Below are 19,607 nucleotides of genomic sequence, written 5' to 3'. Positions count from 1 at the left end.
GTGTCGGGAAGTACCTCCCATGGGAACCATAATGTAATTTTGCGAAAGGTGTACAACATGCTTTTAGAAATAATCACCTGTGTTGCCCTTCTGAAAAATAGAATCTGGTTATAATGAATGAATACATGGTGGAAATGAATGATAGGTCTGAGGGAGAGAGGATTTTCACAGAAAATGTTTAACATGCAAAGATGTCCAGTTCAGTTAATCATTAAAGTGTTTTGTATGGGATAGTGATCTGGGTTAATGTCAGCCATGCCCTCTACGTAATGTTATTTAGGGACTGTTACGAATTCAAGGATCACGTCCCTTTCCTCAAGCAAGCAAACACTGCTCTAGTACTTAAAGCACGACAGTACCAAAAGGTTTTCTCCACTATCCCTAATTTTTATACTTGTTTCGTATATATCACCCTCTGTTCCCAGATAAAAGAACATCAGCAATCAGTAGATGTAATACTGCGACGAGGAGGTCCTATTAGGATGAACAGAACTGCTACCAACATTTTAGTTTCCTAATGACTGAGACTTGTCCTTCCATAAAAAGCAAAGGGGGACAAAATGGAAGCAACCAAAGTAGTAGCAGTTGTGGTTGTGTTTGTTGGAGACTGAGAAATTGTGGAAACAGGAGAATGAGAAGCTGACTAGTGAGCAAACAAACGTTAAGTCACAAACGGGGAAATTGAACACCTGCGTGTGTACGGAGACTGGGAGGAGCGTTGGCTGGAGATCATTGGAAGATACCACGAGGAATGATGGTCTGTTCCACATTCGCCAACTTGAGATGGACGGCAGGGGACAAGCCCCAAAGAGGTCCGGGTTGCCAAACAGTGTTACCACCAAATCGGGATGCTAGGGTGCGGAATCCCGAGAGGAAGTCCCGAGAGCGGCTTTGCTGACTGTGTGGCTCTTGCCTCATTGACAGGTGGGTCATCCCAGCCTTAATGAGACGTGATGGAGCCACGCAACCCACATCATCCTCATCGGAGGCTCATCGCCTCCTCAGAGGGTGAAACACTGGTGCCAGAGCATGTGCTGCGTTCTCAGAGAACGAGCAACAACCCCTCAGGAAGCCGGTAAACCAGAATCCAAGCGTGCGCAACACTTGTTATTGGAGCCAGTTACAGGCTCAACAGACAGTGAAAACAAGGTACCTGGAGACAGAGGGCGGATTCTGATACACGCCCAACATGCAACGCCAGTGAGTGCTTGGAGGAGAAACCCCAAAAACTGGTGTTTCTCCAGCTGGTGCTGACGGCACAGACAAAGGAAGAATGACAGTCCCTGCAAATCCACTGGGACCAAGCAGAGCGGTTTTAAGGTGAGCTGCATAGCAGAGTCAGTGCTAATTATAATAAAAGACCTGTTTAAATAACTGGTGGGGTGGGCAGATAAGTAAGCCCAGTCCATGTAAAAAAAGCAAGTGGAGTAACAAGCACACACAAGCTTATTTGTTACATCTACTCTGCCTCATCCCGTGATGCTGGGGAACAAAATTGGCACTTCTCGACAGTAACGAAAACCAGCTTTGCCCTAGACAAGAGAACATTATTTAAACAATTGCTCAGCACTATTGTAGTATTGGGAAGACCAGGGGAAGAGGATTGTCTACCTTGGCATTATTGGACTCTGTTCAGGGGAAGGAAGACACTTCCTCTAACAGTAATCAAACCAACAAGTAAGAGAACATTACTTTGAGTTGGTGGACTCCTTTTATTGGAACTTTGTGTATTGAAATTGACGATTGCTGCAGGAAAGCAGCCGAAAGACATTTTAATTTTCCCCTTGTTCCACCGTTGGTAGTATTTGAGAGTGTAAGGATCAGATCAGACTTTGGACATAGGACGGTGAACATTATTTTGGACTTCGTGACAACGACTGTCTCATTAGTTTTGTTGAGGCAGGGAAACCCCTCATAAAGTTGGGGCTAGTGAGGTATTTTTCCATCCTCCTTTTATTTGAATAAAAGTAATTGGGCAAACTACCAACCTTGTGTCTGTCTCTTATCTCTGATAACTCCAATGGAGGGAGTAATCACGGATTCCCCAGCATTGACCACCTCCCATGTGGCCATGGGACGGCAGCCGCTACCTGTTCCTGACCCTGGGGGTGGTTTTATGAGGGAGGACCACATGGGAGGAGACAACTACTGGGGAGATGTCATGACGTCATTGGACGAGACGCGGGATCTCCTCCTTTCTTCAACATTGGATCTTTCATGGATTCACATGCTGTGAATATTCCCCGTCGTCAGGCTGGGAACCTCAGTGACTTTAACCTAGAGTTTTCCTATGGAAAACTTTGACACTTTAGTGTCCCATCAACGTCCTTTTTGGGTGCTTTAGTCCCCACCAATAGGACGTAGGGTATAAATAGCCCTGCCCCCGCAGCTTCCCTTCAGATTTCAACCGTCTCCAAACTGTTTGGATCCCCCTGTGTTCTTCGTGTTTTGCACTTGCGCCTTGATACTCGAGAATTGAGATGGCTTGAGGGGCTCCGAAAAGTCTCTCTTCCGGCCCTGTGCTACTTGTGGGTTGAAGAAGGTGTATGAAGGTGACAGCCATTTGGATTGCCTCTGCTGCCTTTACCCCCATCACTCGGCAGACACTTGTAAGATTTGTCAAGGGTTCTCGCAGAAGACTCTTAAGGACCGCAATCGACGGCTTATCTGTTGGCTCAATGAGGGCACATACCCAGCCTCGGAGGTCAGTCCGAAGCCTTTGGAGCGGGCTGTTAAGTTTGCAGAACATCGCTGTGCGGCGTCGGCCGAACCTATGGCCAAGAAACATTGTCCTGCTGTGCCAGCGTCGGAGGTGGGGAAGAGCAGTAGATCTTCTTCGAGTAAGCAGCTGTCGAAGGGTACGTCTTCGTCCAAGCATGGTCAGTCGGACTATTCCCGGGGGTCTGGTAGTAGGCCCGAGAAGTCGACGGCGCAGGAAAAGTGTCATGCGATGCATTCCTACCTGGCGTTTGTGGCCCCCGATTCCGATTACGCACTTGCTAATTCCTGTCACGTCTTTTGCGTCACATCCACTTAGCGGTCTAGTCTTTTTCCGCTTGAGCGAATGTGGCGTTATTTAAGCCACACCCTATCTTCCTTCTATGCGTTGCAACCCTTTCCAGTCAGCTGTGCTTTCTTTTGCTGCCGCGGTTTGCTATACGCTGTATCTCTGGATCCGCTGAGCTTTCCTCTCTCTGCTCCTCCTCGCCCTTTCGGGTTCCGATTCCCGGGACCTCCTTCTCTCTCTATTTTTCTTCTTTTTCTTTTGTATATAAACCGTCCTGTTTGCCTGCAGTTTTCCGTTTTCCTGTAGTAGGAGCTATTTGAATTTCCTACACTTCCTGTTTCTTGGTTATTCTTTCCTCGCTTTCCATTTCTGAGATTTGTTGATTTCCGCTGAGTTCTGCTGCTACTACCTCCATCAGGATACCCACCTGCAGTTGTGATTCCCCAGGGTTTTTGCCTACACTTGGCTTTTTTCCCCTTTCCGGTCCCTCCCGGGAGGGGGTCACGGTCAGGGCATTTCTATCGCTCTCACTGTGGCTTCTTCTCGTGGGAGATATCCACAACAAAGAAACAAAGAAAAGGGCTACAGAGCACATCGAACTCTCGGCTCTATTGAAGAAGACTCTGATTCAACAAGTGAGGAGGTGGAGGAGGGAAGCAGAGATATTGACGTCCTATCAGTGGAGACTGCTGACAAAAGGGCTTGTCCAAGCCAAAGGAATCATTGAAGCGCTAGTCTTCCGGGGACCATCACTGGTTGTCCTCCAGCCGGGAGTCTTCTAAACACTGGTCCAGTGATGCCAAGAAGCCCGGGTCTCCGGTGAAGTCAACGCCGAGGGAGGCGGTGTCGACGACGACCTCGTTGACGGTGGACCCGTCGTGACGGTTTGACTGCAGGCTACACTTCCGTCGTCGTCGATGGTGGTGTCGTCGGCTCCGGCGAAGACTGTGGTTAACAGTGGGCCGATACTGTTCTCGTCCACGCGAGTGGAAACTGATGGATTGCTGTCGACGAATGGGGCGTGGCAGTCTTCCGCCATTGATTCACTTCTGCCTGACAACATTATGCATCAAGATCCAGTGAATTTTTCAGTGTCTTCAGAGGTTCAAGACGACCAGGATCCTGTGCTGGGGCCGTCTGCTTTGTGCCTTCAAAGTGTGGGGCCTTCTACGTCCAGTGGAATGGGCGCTGGCTGGTTAACCCACAATCTCTTTTGTCCCTCCAAGTACTGTCAACGCAGTACTTGCATCCGTAGTCGTTGGGTCCGCTGGATGCAAGGTTGCCTCCTCCAAATGTGGACACGGTGGTGCCAGTGGTCGAGGTTCCTGGGCTCCCTCCGAGGAAGTCTCCTCTGGCACGGTTGCCAGTGCCGTTGCCGGTGAAGGAAGGCCGTCCGCTATCATATCCAGAAGAGGGCAAACTACCTGAGTCTGAGCCTGAGAGTGTTCCACGGGACACTGTGTCTACGGTTAAGTCTTCGCAGACGAGGGACGACGCATGGTATACGGATGTGGAGGTGGAACAGCCTCCGAGTCTGGCGCAACCATCCCCACCAGATGATATTGGGGCGTTCCACGCCATGATGTTTAAGGCGTGTGGAATTTGGATTGGCACCAGAGGAGGAGCAGAAGGATTGAAGGATTGCTTTCTGTTCGATCATATGGGCAAGAGAAGGAAGGCGGTTTTCTCTGTGCCTATTCTGGACCAATTGTGGTAGTAGGGCCTGTGCATGATGCACCATCCATTTTAGGAGCCGGCTGTCAAAGGTCGGCTTGAGAAGAAGTTCAAGGCCCCGGAGTCTACCCCAAAATGCTTGATGTCACAGCCCACGCCTGAGTCGGCAGCGGCGGCGGCCAGCCGAAAGGCCAGAAGTCAACACAAGTCAACCACAACATAAATATTGCCGTGGACCTAGCAGAGTCTGGGTTTAAACAGATTAACAATGGGGTGGTGCTTCGACGACAGGCCTGGCTCAGATGCACTGACTTTCGGCCGGAAGTACAATACAAAGTCATCAACATGCCCTGTGAAGGGTAGCACTTGTTTGGGGAAAAGATCAATGAGGCCCTGAAAGGGATGAAGGAGGACACGGAAACAGCAAAGTCCTTAGCTGCCTTACAGAGTGGGATCTCTTTTCTCTCCTTTCGCCCATTCCGGGATGCTTCAGGTAATGCCCGGTTTGCTTCCACCAGGGACAGTGGTTACAGTCGGTCCAGTTATTCCTCGCAAGGGTATCGACGGTTGGCCCAGTCGGCACAGAAGAGTCAGGACTTCCAGGTTCAGCGGAAGCAGGGGTTGCAGTCCTCAGCTTCTGAAGGGAGCCAGACTAAGCCGCAACAATGACTGCCTTCAGGGCAATCGACTGGGGGGCAGGGTATTGGACACGGTGCGTTTAGGCCACTTGTTGGAGTTCAAGTGTCCCCCGGTTCCCATTCCACTGGTGTTTGTCGTGCAGGCACATCTTCAAATCCTGCAGCAGGAAGTAGTTCTTATGCTGGAGAAAGGGGCTATAGAACCGGTGGCAGAGAGGGGCTAAGGGGTTTATTCCCGCTACTTCGTGGTGATGAAACCCAACAGCAAGTGGCGACCCATTCTGGATCTTCAGGCGTTGAACAAGACTCTGCAACGCCTGAAGTTCAAGATGCTCACGCTTCAGGAGGTCATCCAGTCGGTGCAGCCGGATGAGTTTCTAGCGTCATTTGACCTACAGGACGCATATTTTCACATTCCTATGCGTCGACGGCACTGAGTTTCTGCGGTTTGTAGTCGGCGAGGAACACTACCAGTTTTGGGTCCTCCCATTTGGCTTGAAGTCGTCTCCCAGGACGTTCACAAAGTGTCTGGCACAAGTGGCAGCATTTCTCTGACGAGAAGGTTATCATGTATACCCTACCTGGATGACTGGTTGGTGAGAGGTTTGTCACCAGGGAGGGCGCAAGACCGTCTCGGAGCCACCATGCAGCTGTTGCAACGACTGGGATTCGCCATGAACTTTGAGAAATCGTTTCTGACGCCGTCCAAGGAATTGGTGTTTCTGGACTCGGAGTTTCTCACCCATCACAATCTGGTGAAACCCTCCAGCGAGCGTGTCAAGAAGTTGCTGCAAAGGGCAGGAGAATGGCACAAGGGTGTCGGCCCGAAAGCTACATGTCACTGCTGGGGGCCATGGCTTTGTGTATTCCGCTGCTGTCGTCTCTTCATGAGGCCGATGCAAGAGTTCCTAGCGGACCAGTGGGCACAGAGTCGCGGTTCTTCTTGGTCTGACAAATTGGTGGTCAACGGAAGTCTGAGGAAAGATCTTCACTGGTGGACATGCACGGCCAATCTGATACGGGGCATGCCGTTGCTGGAGCCAGAGTTCCAATGTACGATTGTGACAGACGCCTCTCAGACGGGATGGGGGGGCTCATCTGCGCGATTCACAGGTGTAAGGCCTGTGGTCTCGGGAGGAATCTCTGTTCCACATCTATGTGCTTGAGTTGAGAGCGGTACACTGGGCCCTCAAGTCGTTTCTACTGTGCATACGCGGGTTGGTGGTGAGGGTGTTGATGGACAATTCCACCACAATGTTTTATTTAAGGAAACAGGGGGACACACATTCAAGGGTCCTGTTGAAGGAGGCGCAGGACGTTTGGCATTGGCTCACGAGATCAGCATTGTGGCCTATCATCTGTCGGGAGTGTTGAATGTGCAGGCAGACGCGCTCAGCAGGGACGGTGGCCAGCTGCACGAGTGGAAGCTGAAGGAGCAATAGGCTTCAATGATCTTCTGGAAATGGGGGCATCCCCCGTTGGATCTTTTTGCAACCGTGGAAAACCAGCAGTGCCAGGAGTTCACCAGCAGAAGACTCTCTGGGGGAGGCGTTTTTCGTTCCCGTGGACGGGCCGGTTCGCGTATGCATTTCCCCCATTTCCGCTCATTCAGCGGACCCTCAGTGGATTTGGAGATACAAATGCTGTGTGATTATGGTGGCTCTGTTCTGGACCAGGCAGATATGGTTCTCCGATCTCCTTCATTTGTCGATGGAAGAGCCGATTCGGTTGTGGGCGGCTCCGGATCTCCTGTCACAGGATGAGGGCAGGGTGTGGCATCACGATCCGGGCTCTCTCAGCCTGACGGCTTGGCTCCTGACTACTCCGAGTTGGGCCATTTAGGTATTTCCCAGAACTGTCGACGAATTTTGGAGGCAGCAAGGGCACCATCTACGAATATCTCAAACGGACGGAAATGGAAAAGGTTTTGCGTGTGGTGTAAGACCCAGCCTCGGGTGGACCCTGTGAACACTTCTCCGGAGCAGGTTCTCCCGTACCTGTTGCATTTGGCCAAAGAGGGCCTGGCATTGTCCTCCATTAAGGTGCATTTGGCGGCGATATCGAGGTTTACTCGGAGGCGTCATGTGGCTCCTCTGTTTAGTGACCGGTTAGTAAAGCAGTTTTTGAAGGGGTTCTTTTGAACTTTTCCTCCTATGAAGAAGTTTGCACCGGTATGGAGCCTTAATGTGGTACTTTGGGTTCTGATGAAACTGCCCTTTGAGCTTATGTCGACAACTTCTTTGAAGTTTCTGTCATGGAAGGTGGCTTTTTTGGTGGCCATTACGTCGGCCAGGCGGATATCGGAGTTGCAGGTATTGGTCGTTGATCCTCCATACTTAAGATTTCTGAAGGATAAGGTTATTCTGGCCACTAACCCACACTTTATCCCCAAAGTGCTTACGGCATTCCACAAACTCTCTTCTGTTGTTTTGCCCTCGTTTTTTGCTTCGGGCTCCACGCCTGCAGAACGGGCCCTGCATTCTCTGGACGTTAAGAGGGCGTTAAAGTTTTATTTGAATCGAACTCAGGACTTCAGGAAGTCGAGGCAGCTGTTTGTGGCGTATGGTCTGTCCAGCAAGGGACAGGCTATCTCTAAACAAGGACTCTGACATTGGGTGTCTTCTACTATTTCAACGCTAGGTTAAAGGGACCGAGGTTCCCAGCCTGACGAATCCATGAAAGATGCCAATGCTGGAGAAATGGAGTTACAAGTAAGAAACTACCCCCTTCCCATGACGAAGACCCTTTTATACCAAAGACCCTAATGGCATATTGTCAGCTGCTTGTTCCTCCTTGTAGAAGTAAAGAAACCTCTTCTTCATATTTTTCTGGTCAAACACCCACCTATGACACAAACACACAAAGCACTAACACATCACCTTTTTCTTCTAACGCACCTTTGTGTAAAATCACTGAGAAGTATTGAAATACCATGTGCCCAATGACACCTATGGACTTAAACTCCCAGAACTTCCTTTGTACAGAGACGAGGAGGATGCAGGAGTTTGAAGAAGGTTCCAAGAGCTTGAAACACAATATGCAGTTTAGTTGTTTTTCCAAAGCACCTGTGCGGGACATTTTATACACGGCAAGCGCACTATTCGAGGTGGCAGTGTAGGAGAAGACATTGGATCCTGTCCCAAAGCTAACAAATGCAAAGATCTACGTACCGGTGTGGTGGAGCAGAGAAGGCTGCTAAGGTAGAGCGAGAGACGCTGTGTCGGCAGAAAGAAGTGTCGTGGAGACGCTGGGAGCCACGAGATAGGTCCTGGGCGCTCGGCAGGTCTTGAAGGGAAGCAGACTTGTGACTGCAGAGACTCGAAGAAAGCCAGAAGAAAGTTGCATACTCCAGTGTTGCAAGCGGGTGAAGGCAACAGGCCACAGAAGCGCAAACCGTACCAGAGATGCTGCAGGAGGCCGGTGAGTCTACCCGAAGCTAGTGGGGACCCTGAGGCGTTAAGGCGACTGTGCCAACAGCAATTTGAACATAAGCTTGTTAACATAATAAAAAGACTATTTGAATGCAGAAAAGGCAAAGTACATGCCCCTATAAGCCATGGATGCATGAAGTGCAAAAGTGGGGCAAATCTTGAACCAACCTTACTGCAAACCTATATGCCAAGCCAAGAGCAATGCATACAGTATTGGTGATACAGAGAAACTGTGAAACGCAGGACACGCCCTGGCAGAGCAAGACAAGAAACATTTTGAAGACCTGCAAAAGCAAGACACCAGCCAACTGAAATACATAAGTCATGGCAGACGAGTACAACCAGGGAGTTGTTGCATACAGAAACCTGGCAGGGTGGATACCAGGCTATTTGCAAAACCTCTAGAAATGTTAAAGAAAGACAGTGTTTTCTATACCAAGGAAAACGTGTTAAAGAAAGACTGTTACAGAATTTGTTGCCTAAACAGGAACCTTGTGAATCAAGTGGCTTTTCAAGTGACCTGGCTGTTGGGCTGACGCTCTGCCTGTTGCTGCCTCTTCGCCTGCCTGATGCTTTCTCCTACTACGGCCACGCGACTGTGTTGAGTCGCCAAGGAGAATTGAATCATCCCGCAACGTGGACCGAGCCCACGCTCCTTTGGACTCAACCTCTGTTTCACCTACTTGGATACCACACCTACCGCCCGGCCTCTGCCACGCCCCCAACACCAACCGGAACAAGACCTTAAAACCACTGGTTACTGGCATCGCTCGTGGCTTTTCAAGTGGCCTGGCTGTTCGGCTGTTTGGGTGGTTGGTTAGTGGTACCCCCCTCTTTGTTCCAACTTGCTGATTTGTGTATCGTTATTCCTGTGTTGTCATTATCATCTGCCTTTAGTGGTTGGCTTCGTGCCCTTGTATTATTCTGACTGCAATGGCATTAGGTCTGCGTAGCGGTCGCCTGACAGATCTGCCTTGTACTAAGATTGTGAACGTTGATCCCTTCATTTGCAGCGGCAATGCTGCTTATTCGGTTTTTATGGTGTAACCTCCCTTTTCTGACGTGAGCAATGCAACATTTAATGAGTGCATGATTAAAGCCTTAACACCAGATAATTGTTCCCCTAAGCATGGTACTGCTGAGCAGCCTGTGTCCTCAATGGCGGCCAGTAACACTTGCCCGCTTAGCATTCCCGAAGGTATCGCTGCTGCAATTGCGTTAAATCCTGTAGCAATTGCAGTCAATGAGGAAAGTGCTTTATACGGCACTAAATCGTCATCTTCCAGTGTGATTGATTTAATGAATAGTTCCATCTTGGATTGCGACCCCGCCAATGACAATCTGGCAGATGGGTCTGCTACTATTTATGAGCTGAACAAACATATACGGGCTTCTATTGGCGAATTAACGCCATTATTGAATAAGAAATTGCTGATTGATCGACCAGCCAGTCTTCTATCCCCTACGTTCCACCGCTCACCTTTACTGCGATTTAAAGATGTAGGTCATGATGCTAGTCGTATGCTCTTTCTAACCAAAAGGAAAGGACGATGTCCATTCCATCACCACATTGTCCTTATCTTAAGACCAATGAGCTTACGAACAATCACAGCCATAGTTATCCACAGGTAGGGGAGGGCATTGAAATACCTTATACTACCCCCGCCATCCAGCCCATATTCCTTTCCGGTCATTATCAGGATATTGGATCTTCTTGATAAAGGCCATGATTTTACACACATGGAGCTGTGAGAAATGAAGATTGCCTCGAATGAAATGTTGCACAAACTCAATCGCCTGGAGGGATTTATGATGGCAAAAGATGCCTTCCCCCTCATCGCATTGTCTTTGTGCCGCTACTGCGCACCAGCAACCCAATGCTACTATCATACCCCTTTATGTAGAAAACAGATCCAGTGTTGTGCTCCTAATCTGAATGAGAAGCTTCAGGGCGCGAGCGATGATCACTTATGCCTTCCGCATGCCGATCCTGTTGCGATGTCTGCCACTGGTGCCAATGATATTGACTCTTTCAAACAGGATATTAGAGAGATTAAGTTAGCTCTAAATATAAAATCTCCCTCTCCCTCGCTGGATTCAATGCCAGCACCATCAGACAGTCCATCTGTCTTGATAAAAATTATTGAAGAGTCTACTACGGATGAGGTTAATGAATTTGCAATTAATGAAGTCCATGTATATTTCCAGGCATCTAAATAAAATTCATTTGAAAGCTAAAAAACGCACAGAAAAGCGCAGGAAAGAAAAACAGCTGTCAAAAAAAGACAGTACTAATTCCGTTGTTGTGGAGGTGGATGCTGATCAGGTTGTGAAAAAGGAGCCGCCTTCTCCCCAAGATGACGACGCAATTGACGTTGATCAATTTTCGGAGGAAAGCCGTGCCCTGCTATTGCATCCTTTTATCTCCTAAAATAATAATAAAAAAGAACAAAAATAACAGCAAGGCCTCTCTCAGTGCTTGCCCCAATGGCGAGCAGTCTAAGAACACCCGTACTTCCAATTTGGCAGTCAAAGGTAAATTACAGACAAAGGACTCATCTGGTGTTCAGGATGGCTTAGCTCCATCTCTTAACCAAGAAGCTATGAAAACACAAAATATACTAGCAAATTACTTTCCTTCAACAGGTATGAAATCGACTTACAAACCAGGGAATAAGGTACCCGATCCAGCCCCTTCTAAGGAGAAAATGACCCCTATTGAACCCTTAGAGAGAACTCACATAGACACTTCTGTTTTGGGGGTACATGCCAGTCTATCATATGCTGAGGTGTGCGGTAATGATGCTTATGATTCTAAATTACATCATCATCTAACTATTCTAAATTACATCATCCTCTTACTAAGGACGACTATGTTGTCATCTGTGGCCCAGGTAAACACAGAGTGCTTCCTCATCCTGCACCGATGGAGGCCCCAAAAATGTAATCGAAAGCACCTATTGTGTTTTTACACAAGAACGAACATGGGGACATTCCCCTCTGACCAATCGAATATAATATCTCCAGTCCAAGGTACAGGACATAGTCTATTAGGCTCAACTCCATTAGGCCCTTTGAGCAACGGCCAAACACAGGGACCCTTATCAGACCAACCATCCTTTACAAGTATGATTCAGATCTTAAACACAGCGGTAGAGAGTGGTGCCCTTTCTTCCCAAATACTAGCAAGAGAACTTAATTTAATTGAGATTAAACATTCCCAGCTACATGGTGCAAAGGATCTCCAACATGCTCCCCCGGTCTGTCTATCAAAATGGACTCATTCCATTCTACCAACTATTAAGGATCCTACTATCTCATCTTAGAGACTCCTGCGGTTATCAACTCCAATCCTGCAGCAACGACTCACCAGTCGTCTCTTTCTGAGCAGCTATCTAATGAAGTGGAAGCGACACCCCAAGAGTTTAACATCATAGGACTGGAAGGTAACCCCGATATACTAAGGGCGAAAGGATAAATAGGAATTTATTTTTGGGAATAATAGCATTGATACCCTCATTGCGCATTCTAACCACTGAGGACTTCGATCGAATTGCCCTACCTCGTGAGAATAATTATCGAATGTTAGGATACGTATGTAATACGATGTTGCTAAAATTGATTTGGGATATGGGTTACTGTCTTCACACATTTAACCGTGAAGTTGATGCTCATGAGTTCTTGCAGAAGCCAATGCCAAAGTCCGCTGATGCTCCTCTCCATGGAGCGTCAGATGGCATGACCATGGAGCAAAACTGCGTATCTCGGCTTATAGCAATGACAGCAGGGAATCACAATTTAGCGTGGGTCGAGCCCTTAGTGCGTTCTATCACCTCCTTCAAAAATGTAACAGCTACGACTTAGCAAACAAAGAAAGCGGGCTTAACTTTAATTTCTTGGAATTTATGCGGTCATCACGCACTCCATGGGTGGCTGTCCACCTTCTTTGAAGCTTATCCTGATATTATCCTCTTACAGGAAACAATGAGCATAATAGATTTGTCTCTACAAGGTTGTTATACTTTCTGTAGGCTTGCAACCAAGGGCTTAGCGGGGCGTCCGATGGGAGGCCTGGCAATAGCGGTCAGTAATAAGATTAAATGCAAATCGCCTAATGTATATTCTTCTTCTAATGTGGTAGCTATTGAAATTGACATGTATGAAAAAGATGTGGACCCGCTGTTATCTCTATACTGGAATCCATTGAAAATATTATTAGAGGAGATGTTTGATGACTTGGACCAATGTTTTTTTTTAAAACTTTGTTTTTATTAAACACCTTTAAACAATACAACAAAACTAGGGAACCCTGGCCAATGCTTACCAAAATCATTACAAGAAAACCATACCAAAGGTAACACCCCTCTCCCCCACCCCCCTCCCACCTGCACTTGGGCTTATCGGGCTCCATTGGGCGGCGGACATACAGAGCAACGGGAAAAAGATCATCAAAATATTAAAACAAACCATACTCACCGGCTGATATTGTGGTGTCCAGGTCCATGTACATGATGAGGTGTAACAGATCCAACTCTATTAGGAAGGCCTACTGGGAAAAACATAGGACCTCCCTCTGCTCCCCAAGGCTACAGTCTCATAGCGTCACATTGTTAATTTAAAAGAACTCCCATCCAGTCCTGCACAAAGGATGACATAGCATTGTTGGTAATAGCAGACAGTTTTTCATACGTGAAGATTGCCCACAACTTATTGAGCCACTCCACTTTGGAGGGTGCGGATGTGCTCTTACACTTTTGAGCTAGGGCAAGCCTTCCCGCCCTCAACATTGCCACCACCACCTTAGGGAAAGCCGATTGGTCAGACTCGGGCATAGGCGTGTCCAGAAGAACCTCCAGGGGGCTTAGAGAAAGACCCAAACTCACAATGTCCTTGATCCAGCTAAGCATTTTGGACCAGTACACACTAATAACCGGGCATTCCCACCACACGTGAAACCAAGTACCATGCTGCGAGCACAGCGTAGGGCATGTAGGGGGAACACCTTCAAACATTCTAGACAGAACAACAGGGGGGCGATGCCAGGAATGGAGAATTTTAAAGCTGTGTTCCATAGCGGAGGTGTACAATGACCCTGAAAAAATGGATTTAAAGACCACCCTCCATGTTGGCTCCTCCACAGGCATTCCCAGCCTTGCCTCCCACGTTTTTTTAAATACCTGTCGGCCCTCCAGATTTGCAGTATTGAGAATGTTATACATTTTAGAGAGGGAACCCTTCCTGGAACTAGATTCCACCAGGACTGTCTCAAAAGGGGAAACGGAACGAGTCAGGTCTGCCCGCCACTTGGGGTTGGTAAGTATCCCTTTTAGGCGGAGGTATTCAAAAACTGTGGGGGGCTTGTCACCCATTGCTTCAAAAAGTTGAATGTATTCGATAAAAGCGCCCTCACGTAAAAGTTGCGCTGCCCTCTCCAATCCTTCATCCGACCACGTTTGAGAGTCTCAGAATCCTCTCGTGCCGAGGTCAAGGAAACAAGACGACATCGAGCAACACAGGTTTGATACCCGGGTCCGCGCTTAGAAACCTCTGGGTGTTTAAGCGCGTTATAAATATGCAACTAAGAGAAGAAAAAAAAACAATTACTGTAACAGCGCCTCGATGCCCGCGGGCTGTGTGAGCGCTTTAAAAATGCTAAATAAATAAAATAAATAAAAAAGAGGGGGACCCCATAAAGACGACAAAGGGGGGAAAGCCAGGAGGAGAGTAGTTTGTTTTCCTTATTGGGCCGCCAGGACACCCACAAGACAGCCAGGGTTGGGTGAGACTTGAGGCCAGCAGGGAGGAGTTTGGGAGAGGCCCATAGGAGATCTCTAATTTTTTTTTGGATGGGAATGGGTGTCTACCAGGAAAGTCCAATAGGTGCCAAGCTGATCCTGCATGTGTTCCAACATTACTCAGAATTGTGCGGCCTTCTAGTACAACCTAAAGTCGGGAAGCCCAAAACCTCCCTGGGATCTGGGCAGGGTCAAAGTGGAGAACTTAATTCTCACCCTCTTGCCATTCCAGATGTCGCGAAGGAGCCGGTACTGTAGCCTCGCAAAGGAAGACTCCGGGATGGGTGTGGGAAGGGTCGCAAAAAGATAAAGGAGCCGAGGAAGGGCATTCATTTTGACCGTGGTCATGCGCCCAAACCGTGAGGGTGAGGGGGGCCCAGCGAACCAAGTCGCTGCTGATTTTGGCCAGAAGCGGAGGGAAAATGAGCTCATATACACAGTCGAGGTCTATAGGGATGGCGGTGCCTAAGTAAGGGATAGCTTCAACTTAAATTACCTGCACCTCAGTTTTACCCCTGATTTCACGATCGACGACCCCCATTGCCATTATACAGGACTTGGTCACATTGATTTTGAGCCCTGGAAATGAGTCAAAGAAGCCAATGAGGTCTAGCAACCGGGGGAGCAATTCATGGAGAGCAGCGAGGTAAGCTAGTATGTCATCCCCGAACAGGGACAATTTAAATTCGCACTCACCACATTGAATTCCTGCGATCCCACTGTCTGCCCTAATCGCGATAGCGAAAGGCTCTATCGCCAGCGCATATAGAAGGGGACAACAGGGGGCACCCCTGGCGTGTGCCTCTGGAAAGGAGAAACGGAGTCGACTTACAACCATTAACTGAAACCCTAGCCATGGGACCATTGTACAAAGCTGAGACCCAACCGCAGAACCTCTCGCCCAAACCCATTTTGTGGAGAACCTTCCCCATGTAAGGCCACTCGACGCAGTCAAAGGCCTTTTCTGAGTCCAGCGAAAGGAGATAGCTCTCGCTGTATTGCCTCCTAGCTTCATGCATCAAGTCCAACGTCTTCTGCACGTTGTCTGAATCCTGCCGACCGGGGATGAAACCAACTTGGTCACCATGGACCAGGGACGGAAGTTGTTTCGCCAGCCTATTAGCCAGAAGTTTTGCAAGAATTTTAAGGTCTGTGTTGATGAGGGAAATGGGGCGGAAAGACGAACATAGGGACGGGTCTTTCCCCTCTTTAGGGAGAACCAGGATGAGGGCAGACATAGACTGCGGAAGAACCCCCGTGTCCAGGGCAGCATTGTACATTTTGGCCATTAACGGGGCCATAGTGGAGCGGAAAGTTTTATAAAACCGCACTGTGAAACCATCGTCCCCCGGGGCGGTACCACTCTTTAGAGAGGAGATTGTTTCCACAACTTCCTGTGGGGTGATGGGGATCTCCAAGGGGTCTGCCTCGTCAGGGGGGAGACGGGGAACCGGCAAGGAATCTAAAAACCAATCAACTACGGAGCCATCCCCGGAATATTCGGAAGAGCATAAGCGTTCATAGTACTGCCTGAATTGGTCTGCTATGGTGTCGTCTCTGAGAATGTTTTCCCTTCCCGGAGAGCGAAGGGAGTTCACTCTTCTAGTGAGTCGTTGTTACCTTAAAGTATTTTGTCTGTCTTCTCTCCTTTCTCCGTATATTTCTGCTTTAGAAAGGCCAATTTCCTTTCTGTTTGACCCACCAGAAGGGCGGCTAGCTTTGATCTGAGCTGCTGCAATTCTTCCCATTTACCCGGAAACCTTTGTGACCTCAATTTCCCCCCAGGTTGAATAGCTGCAATTTTCTCCCTCAATTTTTTTTCCTCGCGGCCCCTTTCCCTCTTCCTCCTCAAGCCCATCTCCGTGAGAGTGCCTCTAATGGTAGCTTTGAAGGCCTCCCAGACCCCCATGGCACCCACTTCCCCAATATCGTTAATGGCAAAATAATCCTTAATGGCGACCAGGAGTGCTTGCCCCATATCGCGGTCCTGCAACAAAAGGTTGTTACACTGCCACCGGGACCCCGAGGGGAGGGGGGGAATACCCAACCTGACCTTAACCAGATCGTGGTCTGACCACGGAACCACCTCCACTCCAAAGTCAAGGACCTGTTCCCGCAATGAGGAGTCTAGAAGGATATAATCAATTCTGGAGAGTGTCATGTGCGACTTTGAGAAACAGGTGAAGCATGGATCACAGCCCTGTTGCGGATTGTGCGAATCTAATAGACCTAGTTCCCCATTAAACCTATGGAATGTTGCCGCCAGCCTTTTCTGGAGGGGGAGTCCGACGAAGGGTTGAGCGATTTCATATCCCTCTCAGGACAGAGAACCATATTAAAATCTCCTCCTACCAATAGGTTCCCTTCAGCAAAGGCAATGACCCTCTCCTTCATCTCCTCCCAGAAAAGGTCCTGTGCCTTCTTTGGGGCATATGCACACACTAGGGTGAATAATTTGCCTCTCAAATCCCCCTTGACCATAACATAGCAGCCTTCTGGGTCGCTTTTATGCGTGCGGGGCGTGAAGTGAGCATCAGACGAAACCAGAAGGGCGACTCCTCTTTTCTTGGATTTATATGGGGAAGTGAACACGTACTGAATGGCTCTAGCCTTAAGCTTAGGAACTTTCTCTTTAACCCAATGCGTTTCCTGCACAAATAAAAAATGAAGGCGGAGCCTGGCGAATTCCCCAACTACCAAGGACCTTTTAGTTGGGGGTATTGAGGCCCTGCACATTCAGCGACCCCCATCGTTGGACCAATGTTTAGAATGTATACACAATTTGAGAACTTTGTCCAAGATCATCATTGCCGGTGATTTTAATTCTTTGTGTCTCAAGGGCAATGAGGTAAATTATTCCAATGGTAACGCAGTGAAGCAGGTAGTGCATAGCCGAGGTGCCAAATAGGTTGCTTATTTTGACACTTGGGAGAAATCTTTTGTAAACAATCTTGCAGCGGGCCAGCAGCACACATGGTGCCACGGGAATTCTACCTCATTGATCGATTTCTTCACTATTTCTAACACATTGTTGCATTTAGTTAACGCCGGTGACGATCCATCCGATTACTACAGGTGACCATGCGCCTATACAGCTTAATCTAACATTGTCCCATGATTGCTTTAACATCAATCGCTTGCTTCCTCAAAATGAAATTAGTCGACCCAAGTTATCAGTGAGGTGGAATCCTGGCTTATGCAAGCGAATATCTGAGAAAGTAAAGATTGAATACGCCAATGCCTCGCGGAATTGGGATTCACAGGAATCGCCCTTTGTAAAAGAAAGAATTATGGGTGAGATACTTGCTGCGGCTATACAGTCTATCCATGTTAAACTTATGACAAAGGGAGCCGCCCCGCTTGTGAAATTTGATTCTGAGATTCTGAGATTGTTTTTAAAGCGTAAGAAAAATAAAGATTTGCGCATTACCAAAAAGCTTATAAAAAATCCTACTCAGTTTAAGCTTGCAAAACAACGAACTCTGCTATTGTATAAAAACAAACTGAGATTTCTGCGTAAGGCGAAGTTAAATGATCTCAATTGTGAGATTGTACGCAAATTATGTATGCATGATGCAAAATACATATGGTCTATCATACGCAATACCACCCCCTCTAAAGCGACATCTAATGAGAACATAATACCTTCCCACATATGGGTTTCTTATATATCGGAGAAATGTTCGTGCCCCCCTCGACTCAAATCGAACGCACTTGTGTTGAGACCCCCGGTGAAATGGGATATTTTCAATTGGACCGAGGAAGACATTATTTGGGCAATTACTAAATTAAGCCAGTCCAAGGCACCGGGTCTGGATGGCATACCCTCATGTTTGTATAAAGCTGAACCGGCTGTATGGGCAACCATACTTAAGATCAAGTTTGATGTAATTCTAAAAACTGGCAACACACCGGAGCAATGGGGAACGTCCATAATTGTTCCAATCTATAAGAAAGACAATGCATTGGACCCTCACAACTATCGACCCATTTCTCTAATAGACACAAGTGCAAAGATTTTTGCGAGCCTAATCTTGTATGAGCTAGAAAAGTTTTTCGCAAGTAATAACATTCTTGCTAAAGCTCAGATAGGTTTTAGAAAAGAGATGGGCACCTCGCTGAATGCAACTCTGATGTCCCATATTATCGCCAATACAAAAAAGAAAGGCGCATTTCCAATCTATATTGCAAGCATTGATCTTTCTTCCACATTTGATTTTGTGGTGAGGGACCTTTGGTCCAAATTACTTCTATTGGGCATTCCTCCAGGAATTGTATTTTGGCTGATGAGGCTGCACTCTAATACTGCATATAAGGTTAAGCTATCCAGAGAAGGTTCCGTTACTGAAGCTATTGGTCTTAAACAAGGTTGCAACCTTGCAGCAATTGTTTTGTTTTCAATCTCTATCTCTGCTATCTGGATCAGGTTTGGAAGGGGATAGGGATGTGCCCTGTAAGAATTGGCACGCTTAGACTTCATTGGCTGGCGTTTGCTGATGATTTGATCATAATTGATACTATTCCAGCTGGACTTCAGGCCCAACTGTATGTACCTGAAAAATATGCTTATCATTTGAACCTTATACCAAATATTGGCAAAACAACTATCTTGATTCTCCATGCTGGTAGAAAACTAAAATCATTCAGATGGAAAATTGGGGAACATATAGTACAGCAACAAACTGAGATTTTCTACTTGGGATATCAACTAAACAGCAACTCTTCCATTTCCATGTGGAAAGAAAGACTCAATCAGAAAGCTCGCCTGTTAGGAAGTCAAATGAAGTTAATCTTCGCAAAATATTGTCAATTCTCGCTCATTCCATTATGTGACTTTGTAACTATGAAAGTACAAGCTGCACTTATTTACATTCTGGATATTTGCCCCTTTGACTTAAGTTCCTACCTGAATTCTCTTCAAGCTATTCTACTCAAAGGAGTTTTACATATGGCATTGTTAATTGTGAGATTAGGCATGAGCTAAGTCTTATATCATTATCTTGCAGTGTGTTATGGCGCTCACTGTCGAGCTACGCAATGTTTCTTAATCCTCTAAACAATT

General features: G+C 47.5%; 1 protein-coding gene across 7 annotated transcripts in view; it reads left to right on the top strand.

Annotated features, from left to right (window-relative positions):
* Positions 1–19,607, top strand: part of ZNF410 (zinc finger protein 410) — a 1,181,063-nt gene that overhangs the window by 108,431 nt on the left and 1,053,025 nt on the right. The gene's annotated exons all lie outside the window — the stretch shown is intronic.

Source organism: Ambystoma mexicanum, chromosome 14, assembly GCF_040938575.1.
Source record: "Ambystoma mexicanum isolate Mex_15411 chromosome 14, UKY_AmexF1_1, whole genome shotgun sequence".
Lineage (NCBI taxonomy): Eukaryota > Metazoa > Chordata > Amphibia > Caudata > Ambystomatidae > Ambystoma > Ambystoma mexicanum.
This window is presented reverse-complemented; position numbering and strand designations above follow the sequence as displayed.